This window comes from Halictus rubicundus, unplaced genomic scaffold, assembly GCF_050948215.1.
Source record: "Halictus rubicundus isolate RS-2024b unplaced genomic scaffold, iyHalRubi1_principal scaffold0083, whole genome shotgun sequence".
Taxonomy (NCBI): Eukaryota; Metazoa; Arthropoda; class Insecta; order Hymenoptera; family Halictidae; genus Halictus; species Halictus rubicundus.
The window spans coordinates 303,715-324,729 of NW_027488624.1; the positions used below are offsets into that span (position 1 = coordinate 303,715).

The 21,015-nt window shown below is 38.5% G+C and overlaps 1 protein-coding gene and 1 long non-coding RNA gene across 2 annotated transcripts in view; both read right to left on the reverse strand.

Moving 5' to 3' along the window:
• Positions 1-21,015, reverse strand: part of LOC143363646 (uncharacterized) — a 381,899-nt gene that overhangs the window by 50,167 nt on the left and 310,717 nt on the right. The gene's annotated exons all lie outside the window — the stretch shown is intronic.
• Positions 17,108-17,690, reverse strand: LOC143363640 (uncharacterized). The gene is made up of 3 exons (XR_013083860.1): positions 17,603-17,690; positions 17,376-17,534; positions 17,108-17,286 (listed from the first exon to the last, which is right to left on the reverse strand). It is a non-coding gene; the product is annotated as an uncharacterized LOC143363640 (long non-coding RNA).

Sequence of the window (21,015 nt, forward strand, 5' to 3'; positions counted from 1 at the left end):
TAATTTTTTTTTAGGCGTGGGGGTAGCAAGCAACCCTTCGAGTGACCACTTCCAAAAAATTCAAGAACAATGTTCTGTTACCTATCTAATACGTACAAAAGTTTCAAGATCGTCGGATTGGTGGAACATAGTTAAATATTGAAAAACAAATGAAATTACGCCATTATAATAGTATAATGTGTAGTGCACTGTTTCTTACGACTAATTATTAATTAATAATTCTTATCAGGAGATTATGTCCCTCCTTGATCAATTATTCGCATCGTATTATATTCTTGTTCCGAACAATGCAGATCTCTCAATGATCTGAGAGAGTTCTGAAAGTTCTCTAAGATCGTGTAAAGAAATAGAGAAGCCGACGGATCGGGAATAGCTATACGGGTTAAGGAACGCACGTAAAGGAAAACACCGATGGTCGATTGAACAGAGAAGACTGCCACGATCGACCGTTGTCTCGATCGCTCCTGCCTCCCGTTCCCCGCGCGGCTCGCGAGGTCCGCCAAGCTGCTCGATCCACCCGGTGGCTCGCGGGACGCGGGGTGCGACGCAGGGGCGACGTCGCGCACGCGCCGTCGATCTAGTCGTTAGAGCCGATTTATTGGAAATATGTACATACGGTTCTGTCAGATAATATTAAAGTCGTGTTTACATGAGTGCACATAGACATGTGTTTGTCTGAGTTGCGTATCTTTATTGGCGGCTGAACCCCTCTTCGCGTAAATCCCGAACAATTCTATTCCTGTATTCCCGAATTTGCAATATAAATAGACATTATGTAGGTGTAAAAGAAAAGTTTAGGAATCATAATATAGATTTATTCAATCTTCGTCACTATTTTCCTCAATTACTGGTACAGTATGTGTCGTATCAAATATATTGGTTAATATCTCCGCTGGTTTTACAATTTTCGATTTAAATCGCCCATGAGATAAATAGTAAATAATGGTAGCGACATGGGAGCAGCAACCTACTGTTCTGTTGCCATTAGCACAATCGCATGTATATCGTGTAATTCCGGTATAACTAATCGCATGTGGTACATATTCAATGTAGCATTGATAACTTTTGCGATTAATATGCCTCGAATGAACTTTCACCCTTATAATATTTTTAGTTTCCTTTAAATATTCCATATTTAAAATATCATCATTCCTCATTAACTCCGCTAGATAGCATACCGCCTGGGTTAATTGAGGTACCTGTACATAATATTACATAAGTAGCATATAGTTTTATATGTGATAATGTTATACATATGCAAGAAAGTATGTTACCTGTGAATAAGATTTTCAAATCTTTCTCAGTCATTTCTGGAAAATCCATTACAACGTTGGCAGTCATTCGTGTAAATGGTTTTCTACGGCGATTTAATTTTTTTCCTTCTACTAGTTCCTGAAGCGTGTTTGTTTTTATCCGTTGATTCTTCATATAATCAATAATTAAATCTATTTCTGGATCTGTATCTAATCTTTTACCAAATTCATTGTGTAGAAAGGATGCTATTCGACACAATGATTTAAGACATGGTAGAAGTTTTTTGTCCATTTTGTGGTGTAATAAACGATATTTCTGTGCAATATCGCCATGGACAGCTTCAACAATCCATCTTATTTTTGTTACGAAGCGTGATGAATTTGCTTCTGCTGTTATCAATTGTGCTCGATTTCCTTTACAAGCTGGCATTAAAACATTATATCCTCTATTTTTCATATGCTCGACAACATCTCGAAAACCACGGTCCACAACGCAAAAATCATTGGGTTGTAAAAGTGAACTTATTCCGTTAGGATCTACTAATAAGATTTTCATGATTGACGCATCATTCATGGTACCATTAAATGGTCCTGCCGTGTCAATAATATATCCATTTGTTGTGCAAATTGTAAACGGTTTACATAATGTTTTCTTCTGTCCAGAATATGATTTCCTTTGATATACATTATTTTTTCTTTTCTCGTGTCTAACATATGTTCCATCAAAAATGACTACTAATTCAGAATCTTTTATTTCAAAAAGTTTCCTTGGTGCGTACGCTGTTTCATTTAAAATGAGATCGGCTCTGGATTTTGCATTTATTCCGAAGTGATTTCCCAAAACATCCTTTTCAAATGCGTTAATTATTTGATGGAAATATCCTGACACTTGTTGTTCATGTTGCAGACCGAATATATTTTTAATAATTACTTTAGAACTGCCACTTCTAAGTTTAAATAAAAATATAATTAATGCTTGTTTCACAGTCGAGCGCGATGCAGCGGGTGTTTGTGATTTTGGGTTCAAGACCGAGCGAGTGTTGGGGACTTTTAAGTGGAAGTCGCAGAGAAACCGAAGGAGTCTAAGACCTCGTACAGACCTGAACATTTCGACGAACATTGCGCCGAACAGCGAACGAAACGCAAAGTCGACATTCATTTCGATGCGATTTTGCGTTTCGGACGCTATTCGGCGCGATGTTCGGCGCGATGTTCGGCGCGATGTTCGGCGCAATGTTCGTCGAAATGTTCAGGTCTGTACGAGCCTTAAGGGGGCCGGCAGGTCGACTCTGTGTAACCACACACATACATGAAATCCATATACGTATATGAACTTGCAAGGGTCAAAATGTTGACAAATTGACGCTTCAATATCGCAATGAGCAGTTTAAAAGTGGTCACTTGGGTTTCCTAAAAGTCCAATCTAGGTCTGTCCAGAGCCCAAATTGCGAATTTCTACCTCATCGTCGAGTAATTTGTAATATTCGGCAGAAATCTCGCTTTCTGAAGCAAGGATGACGTCACAAGATGGCTGCCGCAGAGAGATTCTCTTAATTTCGAGAGATTTAGTGTTCGTATCGAAAAAAACGCTCTGGACAGACGTAGCAAAGACATGTACGAACACGGTGGTATGCATTTTTAATTGATTACTTACTTATTTAAGGCGTAAAATGTCGAGAAAAAAACGCACCATTTCGCGGTTCCGCTTGCTAGCGCCCCGGTCTCCCCGCGGCAAACACTGTACCTATCGATAGAATACGGTCGATAATGCAGATCGCTATTACAGGTTTACATATGTACAATATGTATGCTGCCGAATATTGCAAATTACTCGACGATGAGGTTGAAATTCCCCATTTGGGCTCTGGACAGACGTAGATTGGACTTTTGGGAAACACAAGTGACCACTTTTAAACTGCTCGTTGCAATATTGAAGCGTCAATTTGTCAAGATTTTGACCCCTGCACGTTTCGCTACGCATCTCGTAACGTCGCTTCGAACGCCTCGCGACTGGCAGTATGCTGCCGAATATTGCAAATTACTCGACGATGAGGTTGAAATTCCCCATTTGGGCTCTGGACAGACGTAGATTGGACTTTTGGGAAACACAAGTGCAATATTGTATCAATATTGATATTTATTTATTTTATTTTATTTTTTTACAAGAAACAAACAAACAATCAAAACAAACTAAACCATTAAAATAAACAAACAAACTTATATTTTCTATATATTTACAAACAAACAAAATAAACGAAACAACTAAATAAACATCAATCAATGAACTGCAATAAATTATTAAATAAATTATTTACAATAATAGTTTATATTGATTCCGCGCAGGAATCCGTTGCCTGCATGGCCTCCACGGCCTCCTTGGCCACCTCCACGGCCTCCTCGGCCGCCTCCTCGATTGTGTTTCGAGTAGGCTCCTCCGCGACCTCCGCGGCCTCCTAGAAATAAAATTATAAAAATAATTTATAATTATTTTGTGTATAAATAATTATATTTATTTATTATTATTTTAATTTATAATAATTATTAGTTATTTTAGTTTATTTTACCACCTCGATATGAAGAAACCCTTTTTTTCTTATTTTGGCCACGCTTCCTCTGGCGATACTCCGCCCTCTTTAGTAATTTGGCCAACTTATTCTGAAACATAATATTGTTTTATAATTTTTCGATTTACCATTTACTTATTATTTATTCATTTATTCTATATTTACTTACGTAAGATAAGGTGGGCGGAAGCGTGGGCGGAAGGGTGGGCGGAAGGGTGGGCGGAAGGGTGGCCGGAGGGGTGGGCGGAAGGGAGGGCGGAAGGGTGGCCGGAGGGGTGGGCGGAAGGGAGGGCGGAAGGGTGGGCGGAAGGGACGGCGGAAGGGAGGGCGGTATAGCTTTTATAGGCCTCGGTATCCGCGAGGTCCGGGTTGACGTGGATGGCTGCTCCTGGTCCAACCTCATTCTCTGTAATTTTATTGTGTTGGGTTCCATTCTGGAAAAGAAAAAAGAATTACTAAAATATCAGGTTCAAATTGAATTATAGAAGGGGTAAAATGAATATATGTAAAAAAAAACGTTTTAAAGCAACCAGAAGGAAAATAATATACAAATAAAATAATAATTGATTTCATTCGTTGGACGCGTGTTATAGCTTTGTGCGGAATTTAGAAGTGTGCGAGAACGGTTTTTTCGGGATCGTATCGGATTCTCGAACAAAGATTGTAAGTCATTGCAGGTGTGCAATAATTCGAAAGAATCGGTTACCCAATCGTTGGGACGGGTCGGAAATCCGTAGGATCGAGATGAATCACTGAGGAGCAAAATTCATCACTAATTCGTCTCGACCCCATGGATTTCCGACACGTCCAAACGATTCAGTACCCGACTCTGTCGAATTATTGCACACCGGCAGTCACTCACAATCTTTGTTCGAGAATCTGATACGATGTCGAACAAAACATTCTCGCACACTTCTAAATTGTATATATCACTATGCTATAACACTTCACCACGTGTCCAATGAATCAAGTCTATTCGCGTAATAAATAAAGAAGAAAATCCATTTTATTGCACTGCTTTCAAATAGTTGCACTTACAAACGTTTTTTTTCACATCTATTCGCGATAGACTTTACTGTACTTACGTTATTTCCACTTTCGAAGTCACACTTGGAATGAGCACAGATAAAAGAATTGTGTAACGCGACGAGGAACAAGAAAGCGTCGTGATCCTTCGACACCCCCCCTGATGTAATAGATGAATTGCGCCCCGAGGCACCGCGGCCGGCGGTTCGAGGGGACCGCGGGGTCTGGAATCTTCTAGACTGCTAGTAACGTGTTATTGATAAAGTTAGCAACGAATTATTTACGAAACGAATCGCGATACCAAGAGGGATAGCTTCGTGGCCGCCTGAGAGTAGGGACGCCTGGTTCCACTGTACGTTTCGGAGAGGACGGCCATGAAGGCCGGCCGCCGAACGGATATGAGAAAACCGGCGAAACCGAGTCGTCGTCGTATCCCCAGGGGGAGAGTACGGTTGAAATCAGAGTTGGGCATTATTTAGATAAAAAATTATTTAAATAACGATTCGAATAAAAGATATTTTATCTTTATTCGTTATTCGAACCTTCGAATTACGAATAAAAATATTTTTATCTTTTATTCGTTATTCGAAATTTTTATTTAGATAAATATTTTGCCCAACTCTGGTTGAAATAAACCGGACGATAAAGTTACTTCCCATTACAATTACATTAAAAATTAGTGTAAATGTGATCCGAATTATATCGCGTTTGATATCATTTATAATGCCATAATTATATTGGTGGAAGTCTCAATAATAAAGGAGTATTCGCCTGCGCTCACGCGGGCTATGATCTGTGCCGGCGGCCGCATCTCTCCGCGGCTCTTTCCTTCCCATACGCTGTCCTTCTCTGTGTTTGAAACTTTTATCGCTTGTTACACAAGTAAATATCATCGGAATTGTATCATATTTGATATCAGAAAAATGCCATGAATATGTTGGTAAAAGTTTCATAAAAAAATTTCGAAAAATAATGAAGTTTTGTAATTGGATTAGTGGTGGTCTTCTGTTCTCACACCGATATAGCCGACAATGTATGGCACACTCCTCGGCGGCCGCCGGCACAGATCAAAGCCCGCGTGAGCGCTGAAAAATTTAACATAATAAAGAAAACCAAAAAACTCCTAAATAGCTCCGTTAGGCTTAGAGATAGAAGAGAATGTTAGGAATATGGTAATATAAAGAAATGTTCCAATAGTAGTCGTTTTCAACGTTTTTTGAATGTCATCAATACGTCGGTTGGTCACGAAAGCTCGAACCTCCCCTTCGTCTTTCGAATTTCCCGCTACCGCTGGCCGCGGCACGAAAGAAAAAACTGAAAGATGTTGTTTACTGACGAAGAGAGACGCGTTCAGTGCTGTAATTGTACAAAACGCGACATTTATTTCTTATTATTCAAATATGACAAAAATTGTGAGAGAAAGTGACCAAGATTGTGTATCGTCCGCGTCGATGCGATATGCGAGGAAGGGTCCAACAAGCAGGCTTCGTCTTTCCAGTAGAAGATACAGTGTAAAACAAATAATGAAGGAAAGGTAAGTGTATATTTGTATTACTATGTCTAGCTTGTATTTGGTAATTGTTCCAACCCCGTAAAAATCTGGAAAAGTCGGAACCACTGTTTTTATTTTTATTTACCTTCTTTTATTTACCTTCTTTTATTTTTATTTGTCACAAAAATCTATTTTTTGCAAAATCCTGAGGTCGTAGACAAATTTTGAGACCAGATTTGAAATCAGCGTGAAAAAATCTATGGGAAATGATGTATAGCATGTTAAAAAAAATTTTTTCCACGCGTGGTATTGGAAAAACTAAAATTTTCTTGAATTTGTTCGCGTTTAACGAATTTTCTCGAGGTTAAAAAACGTTCGTCCCACAATCTCTCTATTTTTCCCATATTCTACAAAGTTGCAGCTTTCATTTAAAAAAAATTTCATCGCTCTACCTCATTCCTATCGAAAGTTCCTTGATTTTGAATCCGATTTTGTCCAAATTGCCCACTGTGCGGCGTGCGCCATGTCAAAAAAACCAAGATCCAAAGGTCATACAAAAAAGTTGACTTAAAAAGGTGCCCCTATTTATTTTAAACCAAACAAAGGAAAAATCATCAAGATACAAAATTGCAGTCCTAATATATGTGAACGCAAAAAATGACGGGTTTTTGCAATTATCTAAAAATCAAGACCGAATCAAAAAAAGTGTTAGGGGTGAAAGTTGTTTCATTTGGGGTCCTCTATAGCTGGTTGACGTTTGGCCGTTTTAAGGTCGATGCACATCTCACCGGCCCGGCCGGCCGGCTCAAAATTATAACCCTGGTTTTGGCCCTAGCGTTTACTGGCGGCAACCGTGTCAGGCTTTGGAACCGAATTTCTTCTCTGGCCTCTCGACCCTTTCCAGATGGCCTTTCGAGAGCGCGTTGACAGTTCCCTGCTGTGCGTGGCACAAAAAAAATGTTTTTAGGGGCTCCACAGCTCCTTAGGTAATCTATCCGTACCTCTCCTTTACAACACCATGGAAATAGGAAACGTTCCTGGCACTTACAATTAGTGAAACAGCATCGCACATCCTTATACAGGGTGGTCCACACAATTGTTTCAAGTCATAACTCCGTTATTATTGCATTTACGAAAAAATGATAAAGGAGAAAGATAAATGGTTCGAAGAGCACTACATCTGTAGGCCTTTAAATTTTTTTTAGATGCTGCAGTGCATGTGCAATTAACAATTGCATCATTTCTTTAAATAGAATAGATCCTTCCTTTCATTCTACGTAAAAAATGATTAGGGTACCATGGCAAAAAAATTATTAGATCTCGAGATATTTTCAAAAAATGTCTTTATTGAAGAAGATACTCAAACACTTCATAACTATGTTGTAAAGGTAAACACCCTTTCGACATTGTTATCATAACAGAAACCGATTTGTACGAGTGAGCATTTCATAATTCAGTAGCAAGTCACGTATCGTAACTCGAGTACGAAAACTAAGATTTTGAAAAAGTGTAGCTGTATTTCACTAAATACAAGAAAATGTATGACATTTTTTGAAAATATCTCGAGATCTAATAATTTTTCACATTCAACATGTGTTTTTGATTCACAAGAAAAATTACCTGCCTATTTAAAATACGACAGATGTTCCCCTCAAACCCAACAAATGGTAGCTCGAACCTATAGCTCCGAAAGGGAGTACCGTATTATTAATTATTCTGTTAGCTTTTTCCTAATAACGCTCAAATTCCTTAACAAAGTATTCCCCATCTATTACCACGAGGGACTCTGAAATGTTCTAGTTAACAGCTTTTGAAATAAATAATGACGAATTGTTTCACCGCACAGATTGTCAGATGATATTCTTTCTTTTTCGTTAGCGTGGTAATAAATTGTTATTTCGTTTGTTACAACGTTCAAATTCCTTAACAAGATCTATTACCACGAGGAACTCAGAAAAGTTCTGGTTGATAGTTTTTTAAATAAATACAGCATGTTCATTCTGTCTTCGTACTGCCACGCTACGAGCCGGCCGGCTAGCCTGCGAACATTCTCGTCGAGAATGCTAGCCGGCTAGCCGGCCGGCTCTAGCATTGGGCAGCGAACCCCTGGGGTTCTGGTAGCAGAGGACACGCTGTGCCTTTGTTCCGAGCCTCTCGAACCCTCTCTAATAGCTGTCCCGGACCCCAAAATGCTTATAAACGGGGAAAAAACGGCCGGTCGGCCGGCCGGTGAGATGTGCATCGACCTTAAAACGGATGACCCTGTATAAGTGTGCAAAGTTTCAACCGAATCGGTGACCCGAAGGCCATGGCATCTCCTTGTAAATACATTCCAATTTGTACCGTGTTTAGTGTCAGAATGCCACGAATTAGTTGGCGCAGGTTCCATGAAAAAATGATTCGAAGTTCGAATAAATCCGCTTCGAATAACAAAAATGATCTTTATTCGTCGGATAAATTCTCGTCGAATAATATTAGTTCTTCGATACTCGTTAGTTCTTCGAACCTTCGAATAACGAATACAAATTTTTTTATCTTTTATTCGTTATTCGAAATTTTTATTTGGATAAATATTTTGCCCAACTCTGATCTGGACATTGTCAGTCAGGCCTGTCCTGCTCAGGTGCACGTGTTTCCATATTTTAGCTAGTCCCGTCTCGGTCAGCCTTTTCTGCGCCACAAGACATTATATTTTCCATATTTTTTGGACATGTCGAACGATTTCGTTTTCCATTTTTCAGCATTGTTAACAATTTTTAATAATTGATTTTGTAGGGGCTCGCGTTGGGCGATGTTTTATGGCAGGGGTCTTGATGCTCTGCAGCAGGCCCAGTACGTGACTTTGGTAGTTTGGCTACGGCGATGGGCCTGTCATCGCCACATGGTTCAATGGTGTTGCCGTCCTTGCCTGGGTCTCTACGATGCAGTTCCCTGCCATAAAACACTATTCGTTCGCCCTTAGAATCAACGCGTCCGGGTGCTTGAGACTACAGCTCGAATGATTTGCAGATGTCTGGAAAAACCCAGGGTTCGGTCGCCAAGGATGTGTGGCCTTGGCGAGCCCTGGGCCTGTCTCAAGCACTCAGCCCCTAGATCCTCCCACCAAACCCCCGAAGTAGGGTTGAGACTTTAGCGTAGTGGGGAGAACCGAGCTTAGATTTTTTGTAACTCGTGTTCTCCCAGTCAGATCGCTCTGGAAGTCCGACTAGCTCAATATAGTTCCTTAGATATCTAGCTTGTAGCCTCGACGGGATTTGGCTCCTTCCAGCAGCTTTCTCGCATCATAGTCGAAATATAGTTTGTTTTAAACCTATACTTGCACCCTTAGTTCATTTCCTTCCGATCAAGGAAGGTGGTCCTTCGAACTAGAACTAGTTGATTAGCGGGCACCTCGCAGTGCAAAAACATCCCAGGTCCGAAAGATCACCCAAGGATCAATCGCGGACATATAACAGATTTACTAATTCCACTCTGCATGTTATTCGATTCAACTACTCCATTTTTGTATAAAATTGTAAATGATGCAAAACAATGCAATAATGATGTATGCAGATTGTTCGCATTTATGATAGAAATAGGTGATGATATGCTAAAATTGTATTGTTGTCGTCTGTCGTCGTTGGGTCTTTGAAGCTCGGCGCTCGGCGCTTGGCAAAAGTTATTCGAAGATTTATTCGAAGCCTTCGAATAAAAGATACAGATAAAAGATGAAAAAATGATTCGAAGTTCGAATAAAAAAATGATCTTTATTCGTCGGATAAATTCTCGTCGAATAAAATTATTTATCCGATACTCGTCGAATAAAGATACTTTTTTTATTCGAACCTTCGAATAACGAATAAAAATTTTTTTATCTTTTATTCGTTATTCGAAATTTTAATTTAGATAAATATTTTGCCGAACTCTGGTGTAGGGTATGCTCGCATATTTTTTTCGCGCGTTACCATAGCTGACGACAATGTAGCACAGCGTCGCACAGTGCAGACAAATGGCAAAATCCGATGTCTGATGACAATATGTGTAGGAACAGGATTTTTATAGATAGAAAGTATCTGCCCTTTATTTGTAGAAGTGTCGAAAATTACAATAATATCGCGAGAGAAGAACAAATAAACGTATCCGTATTCGTGATCCTTGCCGTAAATTGTAATCATCCTTTATCGTAAGCCGTGAGTTGTAATAATCGCGTTCTCGTGATACTCTCGTTGATCGTGTTTTCGTGGTACTGTCGTTTTTCGCGTTTCCGTGATTCCGACCGTATCGTCGCGTTTTTCCAAAAGACGTCCGGCATTCGACGATCGGGTGCGCGACGCTTGTTTATGACGCGAGGGCAACGACCCGGTCAGCTGATGGCCTTCACAGCTGATGCGATCATTCCCACATATGATACCTTTATTCGAAGATCTATTCGAATAAAATCTGATTATTTACTATTTATTTATAGAATAGAAAAATATCCGTTATCTTCCAGTAACTTCGTTTATTCGCAGCAGAGTATCATATGGGGTCATACCATGTCAGATCGATTACTTTCTGATGTCCCTATCGGCGATTTTGTACTGAATGAAATATGTTGTAGTCCATGTAACAGTAGAAGAGGTTTAGCAATCATTTCTTTTTTGTAGCTCGAAGTTTGCAATTTTTGCCTACATTGTCGATAAACAATGTTTGTTCTCGATGATGAGCCAGTGATTCAAATTTTGGAAAAATATGGTCACATTCTCTGAAGTTTCCCATTCAAAATGAACCCTTCAGAAGAATGGAGAATTCTGATTGATTATGTATACATGTTAGTTTTTATATGAATTGAATATGTTTTACAAGAAAGGTGTCATTGCTCAATGAAAACCAGAGATAAAAGATGAAAAAAATGGGGATACTTCGCGTCCTTTTCCAGCTCATTGTGAAGCCAATGTTCAATTCTCCATCCTTCTAAAAGGTTCATTACGAAGGGGAAACATTTTTAGTTTGTTAGTTCTGACTTTATAATGTAATGAAAAAAGGGTGATCCTTTTTTTCACACGTCTATTAAAATCAACAATTTTTAAGATATCGAGAAATCCTTTGACATTCGTTCATAGGTCGCTAAAGACTGCAACATATTCAAATTTGAACAAAATCCCACAGCAGTACTCCAAAATTGTGCCCGATTTCGCGTGGAATGACCCCAGTACACAAATTACTGATGCATGTTGTTATGTTGTACTTTCAGACGCAAGCAGGCAGCAAAAAATAAGGTTGCCAAGCTAGAAGTCCATAATCAAGAAACGCAGGAACAGTCAATCGAGGATATTCCCGAGAAGATGGATGTGACAACAACAATGACTAGCGACTCAGACTGTTTCGTCGCGGAGTCATCAACGCAGGAGGAAACTTCCGAAAAATTCACTATCGCGGAATTGAGCATTGTGGATTTGCGGCACATCTTCGAGGAGATGAAAAAACTGGAGAGCCATTCGGAAACTTTGAAATGTTCCATGGCCAATTTAACCATAACCGGCACGAGCCGCTTGGGCTTGGCAACAAAAATACTAATCGAATGCCAGATGTGCAAATATAAAACGGAAATAAATAGTGAATCCGCAGAAAGCGATAGATTGAATATCAATTGCAGTGCGGTCGCCGGCACAATAACTAGTGGAGGTGGTTACACGCAAATGGAAGAAATGTTCTCAGCAATGAACATTTCATGCATGTCTCGATGGATATACAGAAAATGTCATGACGACATCGTGGAGACCTCCATCAATGCTGCAGAAGCAGAAATGATAGCAGCGGCTGAAGAAGAAAAACGCTTAGCCATTGAAAGAGGCGACGTTCTACCATCGGGAATTCCATTCATCCCCGTCGTGGCTGACGGTAGTTGGATGAAGAGATCCTACCGTACTGGAAAATACGACTCCATGTCCGGTGTGGGTGCAATAATTGGATACCACACGCAAAAAGTTTTATTTGCTGGAGTGAAGAACAAGATGTGCGTCATTTGTCACAACGCTGCCAGAAAAAACGAGAAGCCGAAAAAACATTCGTGCTTCAAAAACTGGGGACGACATCAAACGTCAACAAAAATGGAGAGCGACGCAATTGCTGATGGCTTCGAGACCAGCATAAAAAAAAGAGGTCTCGTGTATACGACACTGATTGCTGACGGCGACAGCAGCGTATACAAGAAAATTTTGGATTGTGATCCGTACAAAGCGGAGATGGTTCGTGTGAAAAAGATTGAATGCACGAACCATTTACTACGCAACTTCTGCAATAAGCTAAAAGATATTGCGAAGACGACTCCGCCTGGGAAATATAGAAAAGCCGTGGAAAGCAGCGTTCGCAGAATGCGTACGGACATTACGAAAGCTGCGGAATACAGAGTAAAGGAAAATGTTTCGATCAATCGCAAGATAAATAACTTGCAAAAGGATTTGACGAACATTCCTAGCCACGTCTTTGGAGAGCACAAAGAGTGCCGAAGACTCGGATATTTCTGCGACCGCATCGCAAATAACGACGAAGAAAACATGGTGCCGCACCTAATGGAAAACGGAATATATTACAAGATTCAAGATATCTTCCGTCCGCTGATAGCTCACGCTGAAAGTTTGTTATATAATAGCAATAACAACTCAGTGGAGAGCTTCAATTCAATCATTGCGAAATATACTGGCGGCAAAAGGATAAATTGGAGTCAGAGGGGATCGTATACCGCGAGATGTGCCGCTGCTGTTATACAGTATAACACAAAAGAGGTATTGTCCCGCATTATGCGAGCCAAGCGAAAGGAGCCGCCGAAATGTTTGGAAGCCATGGAGAAACGAAGAAAAGAAGAGAATGAAAACAGAAACCAAAAGCGGAAGTGCTCACCAAAGAAGGCGCGAAAGCCGTTTTCACAGACGACGAGAGACAATGATTACGGACCCAGCGCAGAAAAACCGGACATGGAGGAACATGTGTTCAACCTAGAGAAGGAAAGACACATGGAAATTCTGCAGGATTGGCAGAATAATAGAAAAACCATTGAAAAGGACACTACAGAGCAAGTGAAGAGCCAAAAATGGCAAATGTATAGATCCAAATTACTCACGGCATCGAACTTCGGGCAAGTGTGCCGACGTTTGAAAAAAACGCCGTGTGGTAATTTGGTAAGGTCGCTGCTATACCCAAAAGTTTTGGACCTGCCTTCCATTGAGCATGGGCGGCAGTGCGAACATATTGCCCGAGAAGAACTCTCGCGGAAAGAAGGCATCAAAATAAGAAAATGTGGCCTTTTCATCGATGACTCAATCCCATTTTTGGGAGCTTCTCCGGACGGCGTGATCGATGATGACGACGGTATCGTCGAAATCAAATGCCCGAAAACGGCAGAAAATATATCGCTAAAAGAAGCAATAAAAACAGTACCTGCAGTACGCAAAATATTTGTGGATGATGCGGGTACTGTAATGAACAAAAACCATTACTACTATTATCAAGTGCAAGGGCAGCTGCACATTACGCAAAAAATGTATTGCCTGTTTTGTGTTTGGACACGCAAAGGCTTGATATCGCTAAAGATATATAGAGACGACAAATTTTGGCAGCAAGAAATGCAGTCGAAATTGTGCCGATTTTACATACATTGCATGCTGCCGGAAATAGTGGACAGTCGACACAATAGGAGTATGGCCATTCGAGAGCCCTCCGATATAGAGCGAAGAAAGCCTATCATCATCAGCTCGCGAATCATTGGAATCGCTCGAGCTTCCTGACGCGATGTCGTCGGGCCGCACACTTTGAAACAGTCTGCGGAACCGCTGATTACTTCAGCGGTTGAAAATTGCAAACTAGATCATTCTTTAGCTCGCAAATCATTGAATTCGCTCGAGCTTCCTGACGCGATGTCGTCGGGCCGCACACTTTGAAACAGTCTGCGGAACCGCTGATTACTTCAGCGGTTGAAAATTGCAAACTAGATCATTCTTTAGCTCGCAAATCATTGGATTCGCTCGAGCTTCCTGACGCGATGTCGTCGGGCCGCACACTTTGAAACAGTCTGTGGAACCGCTGATTACTTCAGCGGTTGAAAATTGCAAACTAGATCATTCTTTAGCTCGCAAATCATTGGATTCGCTCGAGCTTCCTGACGCGATGTCGTCGGGCCGCACACTTTGAAACAGTCTGCGGAACCGCTGATTACTTCAGCGGTTGAAAATTGCAAACTAGATCATTCTTTAGCTCGCGAATCATTGGATTCGCTCGAGCTTCCTGACGCGATGTCGTCGGGCCGCACACTTTGAAACAGTCTGCGGAACCGCTGATTATTTCAGCGGTTAGAATTTATTTATTTTTGCAGATTCGACTTCCCTGATAGATTCCAGAGTGCTGCCAATGGATCCCAAACCATCCGACTGCGCATCTCAGACCCGGTAAGTATACACAATCATACGAATTTATCTATTATATGTTTCAATACTTTATTCGTTTTTACTTATGTCATGTTACAGATAAGATTCATGCGGCCAAGCCCAATAGGAGGACTGAGGGGACGTTTCTGTAATCGATCATATTGTTACAATTTCATTATATTTATAATGTAATTTTTGTATTATGAATACTGATAAGGTTTTGGCAGTTTTCCTTATCCTAGCAGCGAATGCTGGTATTCTTTTTCTGCCAAATAAAACATTTTCTTTTATTACTATGTGTTCGCGGCGATTTTGTAATGTCGATCGTATCATCGCGAAGGAAGACGATAATCGCGTCATGTAGATATATATGCGAGTCTAGCGAGCGATTCACGGTGGTCGCGATTGACAAGCAGGCGTTGTTGTGGAAACGGTCGCGAAAAAAAAAGAAAGAGTGTGTTGAGAAAAAAGGTTGAATTTACTTGTCAGAAGGAGAGAGTCGACTCGGGTCCTTCATGCGATAGTTCGTAATTAAAAATTGAGTTGCTTTTTTGGTTTGAATGCTCACGCGAGTGATCCCGGGTAATAGGAGATTTGGTTTCGCACTCGGTTCGGCAATACTTGAATCCTCCCAGGCCGGCTCACAGATCCAAGGGCATTGGCAGCTTTGAAGCTCCTTTCCAGTGAATCCCGAAGCTGGGACGGATTGCAAGGCTAGCCGTAGTGCTGCCGGCAGAGGAGTGCCTTATGGGCCAGCCGGCAATTGTGCAGAGTTCCAGTGGAACTCTGCTGTGGATCACTACGCGCAGAGACTTGAGTATTAACGGTAAGAGAGCTCTCTTAGTTTTAGACTAAAATGTCCTTTAGCATGTAAATTGCTTGAAACGCCGATTTTCTAACCGCGTTATCTATATTTAAACACTATTTGATACTGGGCTTTCGTACGACGAAATTTTTGTAGTTGCTTAATAGAATAAATTTATTGCATCTTGCTTTGGCTTTTCCTCGTAATCCGTCGAGGTTTTTATGCCGAAGCAAGAATTTGTTCAACCGGGAAATTGTGTATTTTATTCTAGTATAAGTTCGAACATTGTTTAATCTGAACTTCTATGAATCCTGTCTTTTAAATGATTGAAAAACACTATGTATTTTGTTACATTTATTTTAGCATCCTTCCGTCCCTCATCACACATATGCGTATATAAAACTTCTAAAGTTTTTACTTCAACATCTAAAGTAAAAAAAATATTATAAATTTTGTTTAATTTTTTATGCGCTTCTTTTTAGTAGATATTATACTTTTATGGTTTTACTTTTCTGACTTTATAATGTAATGAAGAAAGGGTGATCCGTTTTCACGTCTATTTAAAATCAACAATTTGATATCGAGATGTCTCATCACACAAACGTAATAGTAACTTGTTCGAAATCCGGAAAATCACAGGAAATTTATAAAATTTAATATATAATTATTATATAAAAATCGATTGAAAATATAAATACATAACGATAAAACATAATAAAATTTTTAAAAAATGCGTCAGTAGGCAGGATTTGAACCCTGGTCGGCCGGGTGAAAGCTTGGCACGCTACCGTCGCGCCACACCAATTTTTGTAGTCTAGATAAAATACGGCATGACATAGACGATATATATATATAATAGTATACATATATTATTACATTTATGCGCTTCGTGGCATAAAAAGAGCTGCTTTATTTCATTCAAATGAGATTTGAATATAATTTTCTTTCTGCCAGGAAGTAAATTCCGGCACATTTTCAAGAAGTCCTGGTAATATATATAAAATTATTATAATGTTAAGAATAATTACATCAAATGATTTCATTAGCTTTTGCATACACGTGACCGCCATTCGAGTTTCATTCCAGAGATATTAGCGAAAAACTGCAGAGGTAATGTGACAACGAGTCCTGCGTATATCTACGCGCCCGTGGCAATGTATGTGTTAGCTTGTGTAATCGGGCTCACGAGGCAGGAATCAGTTTCACGAAACGCTTGTACATTTACGGTTTTGATGACATGGCAACAGTGAGGCGAAGGATTATATGTGGCAACCATGTCTAGTCGCTAGCTTTCTCTCTCAATTTTCGTTTCTCTCTTCCGCTACTACTCAATCTTCTTACCATCCTCAGTCGGCATTTCATATATTCTTTTTTACCGATATCTCGTAGACGCGACGTAGTTCCACAAAAAAATTTTAACCATTCCACATTGAGTTTTCCCTACTGACCGTTCGAGGACCGTTCGAGAATTGGCGTGACAGTCAAGGTCAAATTCCTGCCGGCCCCCTTAAGAGTGCCACGCTGAGAATCGTAGCCAGAGTATCTTAGAATCAATAATAAATACATATTATCGTTAATCAAATCTACCACCAATAAATAGTACTATCCCTACTTTATAATACCGTAATTTCATTTGTTCTTCAATATTTAACTATGTTCCACCAATCCGACGATCTTGAAACTTTTGTACGTATTAGATAGGTAACAGAACATTGTTCTTGAATTTTTTGGAAGTGGTCACTCGAAGGGTTGCTTGCTACCCCCACGCCTAAAAAAAATTAAAAATTTGTAAGGAATTTAAACAGACGTAAAACATTAAATCATTTATTAACAACACGTCTTTCTCCGGTGTCCGACCTGACGAGACTGCTCGTCCTTTTATCGTCTCGTTCGTTTTTCGTTTTTCGACGTTCGTTTTATCAATAATTTGAACATATGAGTATTTGCATGAACAATATATAATGTCTCTTTCTTTTATGTGGCGTTTTGTGGGTGAATAAACCAAATTGGGTTTCACTATAAATAGAGATGATATTTATTAAACAATAATTAAACAATATTTATAATATTTACAGATCCATTACCTATAAATAGAGAAACGGCATTTACGGCCTATTCTTCCCTATATTTCTTACTAATAGTATTTAATACTTTTCCGTCTCAATCTCTCTCTTATCCTCGTGCACGTGTTTCTCGTCTCCTCTGTAATCTAACCTACCTACCCGTCCCGCGACAAACTTCAAGAGGGTTTGTAAAGTAGTATCCGTACTACTTTATATCTCCCCACCGCGGAAAGAGTTTTTCTTTGGCTACAAAATCCTTCAACAAGTCTGCTAGTATTCCTCATGATTTTCTTCATCATCGTCGTTGATGCTTTCTGGTATTGGAATGAGCTTCGTAATGTGAAAAATGTTTGATTCTTTTTTCTTGTGCCCTGTATTAATTCTGTAAATGGAGTTGGATAATTTTTCTTTTATTTCAAAAGGTCCGATTTTTAGTTCATCTAATTTCTTTCTGTTTAATCTATGTCCATTTTCTACGTATACTCGATCTCCAACGTTGAATTCCATTTTTTTTCTATTTTTATCGAATAATGTTTTGTTGTAATTATGCGATTTAATGGTTCTGTCTAAAGCAAGCTTTCTGTCTTGGTATAAGTTGTTTTTTATTTCTTGATGGAGTTCTTCGGGTACAATTGTTGTGTTTTTTCCTTGCATTAAATATATCGGTGCAAAACCTGTTATTGTATGTTCCGTTTCATTGTATTTCCTTGTGCATTCTTGTGCTATTGTTGTCCATGCCCGGTTTCTTGTTTGTTCGTTAATTTTGCATCTTATTTTGTTTACTAAAGTTTGGTTTAGTCTTTCATTGAGGCCATTAGAAAATGGTGAGTTAACTGCCGTGAATATTATTGGAATATTTTTCTCTTTTAAGAATGTTTTAAATTCTTTTGAATTTATTCCTGGATATTGATCCGACAAGATTATACCAATTTCGTTATTATCTGTGACCATCTTGATTAGTTTTATAAAATCGTTTGCGTTCTGTGTCTTGGATGTTAGAATATATCCATATCTCGTAAAATGGTCCACCAAAAGGTGTAGATATTTTTTGGTTGATCTGGATCCGCCGTATCCTCCCATTGTGTCAATTGACATAATCTCGAATGGCTCTTTTGCAGGTCCTAAATGTGACATTAATCCATTTTTCCTTTGTCCTCTCGATTTGTTTTTTATACATATTACACAATTTTTACAAATGTGTTTTATATTTTCTGTTAATTTTTTTGCTGTATAATATGGTGTAATTTTATTTTCCATTTGTTTTATTCCCATGTGGCAGTATTCTTCGTGTACTTTTTTAATAAATTCTTTACTAAAATTTTCTGATAAGACTATTTTTTCTTTTCTGTTTACTTTTTTATAGTATACGTTATTTTTTTTTATCATCTTATTTGTTTTATTTTGCAGTTCTTTGTTTTTTTCCTGGTCTATAATTATATCTTTTAGCTTGATTAAGTTTATAGTTTTTAATGTTTTGTTTTCTTTAGCTTCTAATACTGGGTTTCTACTAAGACAATCGGCTTCTAAATTGCATTTTCTTGGGGCATATTTAACTATGAAATCATATTGCGATAGATAATATGTTAGATCTCCTAACTCTTCATCTGTTCTCGACTTTATATTTAGGTTTTCTAGGGGTTTATGATCTGAATAGACTATGAACGATTTTCCCATTAGCAAGTATTGCCAATAATGTATCGCCTCTTTTATTGCAAGACATTCTAGGTATATTGCTTTCTTCTTTTTTTGACTATTATTCAATTTTCTTGAAAAGTATGCTACTGGTTTCTCTTCATTATTTGGTTGTCTTTGTTTCATTACTGCTCCTATGCCTAGTAAACTCGCATCCGTGTAAATGTAAATCGGTAGATCTGGGTCGTATATTTCTAATACAGGTTGAGAGCATAATAATTTTTTCATATTTTCAAATGCTTTTTCACATTCTTCGGTCCAAATAAATTTCTGTCCTTTTCTCAATAGGTTGTGTAGTGGATCCAATATTCTGGCTATGTTTGGTATATATTTATTATAGAAATTCACTTTTCCTAAGAATTGTCTGACGTTTTTTTGTGTTCTTGGAGTCGGAAAGTCTTTTATTGCAATCAAGTTATCGTTCATTGGTCTTATTGAATTATTACCAATTATATGTCCCAGATATTTTACTGAATTCTCTGCAAATTTGCATTTAGTGAATTTTAGTCTAAATCCTTCTTCTCTTATTGCTTCTAGTAATTTTGTTAAGTGGTGTACGTGGTCTGTGAAATTCTTAGAAAATACTAGTATGTCATCTATGTAATTTACTGTGAAATTTGTAAGTTTGTGTTTCCTGATTATGTTGCTTAATATTCTTTGGAATATTGCTGGCGATGTTTTTAGCCCAAATGGTAGACACGTCCATTGAAAGTGTCCTTCCTGCGTGACAAACGCTGTTTTTTTTTCTATCTTTTATTCGTAAAGGAATCGACCAGAACGCTGAATTAATGTCAAATGTTGAGAAAAATTTGCAATTTCTAGCTTTTACCATTAAATCTTCTATTAGCGGAAAGGGTTGTGATTGTGGTACAACTATCTTATTTAAGTCTCCAAAATCGCAACACAATCTTGTTTTTCTATTTTCTTCTCTCTTGTACGCTAGAGTTACTGGAGCCGCGAAGGGACTGTATGATTCTTCTATCAGATTATTTTCTAATAATTTTGCAACCTGTGCTTCTATCTCCTTTTTGTCTTCAATGCTGCATTTGTATGGTCTTTTGCTACAGAATTTGTCCATTAATAGATCAATTCTAGCCTCATAATTTTTCACCCTCCCTACATCGTATTTATCTTTGGCAAATATTGCACTATACTTTTCTATTAATTTGTTTATTTCTGTTTTTCTTTTATAGTCTAGATGATCTATAGCAATTCTAAAATTTGATGTATTTATATGTTCGTTAAAATTTATGAAATACTTATCTGTAGTTTTGTTATCTTTATTTCTTCCTAAGTTCTCTTTTGTGATATCCTTATATATTTTTTGTTTGATTTCCAAATTTTCATCCTGTATTAATTGGAATTTCTTTATTATATCTAGTCCAACTAAAAAGTCATATTGAAATTTATCTTCATCAATTACAAATATATCTACACTTTTTTCTATATCAAAGATTTTTATTTTTATTGACACCATCCCATTAGTTCTTTTCACACCATTAATCGTCATTAGATTCGCTCCTTGCACGCTATCTATTTTTCCTTTTTTCAGTTTTAATAATTTTGAACTTATTAAAGAAACGTTTGAACCTGAGTCATATATTCCCAGAATTTCTACGTTATCTTGTAATCGCACTTTGACCTTGATTAATGGCGGAACTACAAGTTTTTTTGTTCCGTGTCAGATAGTTCAGCTTCTATTTCTGTGTTATTTACAAACTTAATTTGGTTTTTCTCTTTAC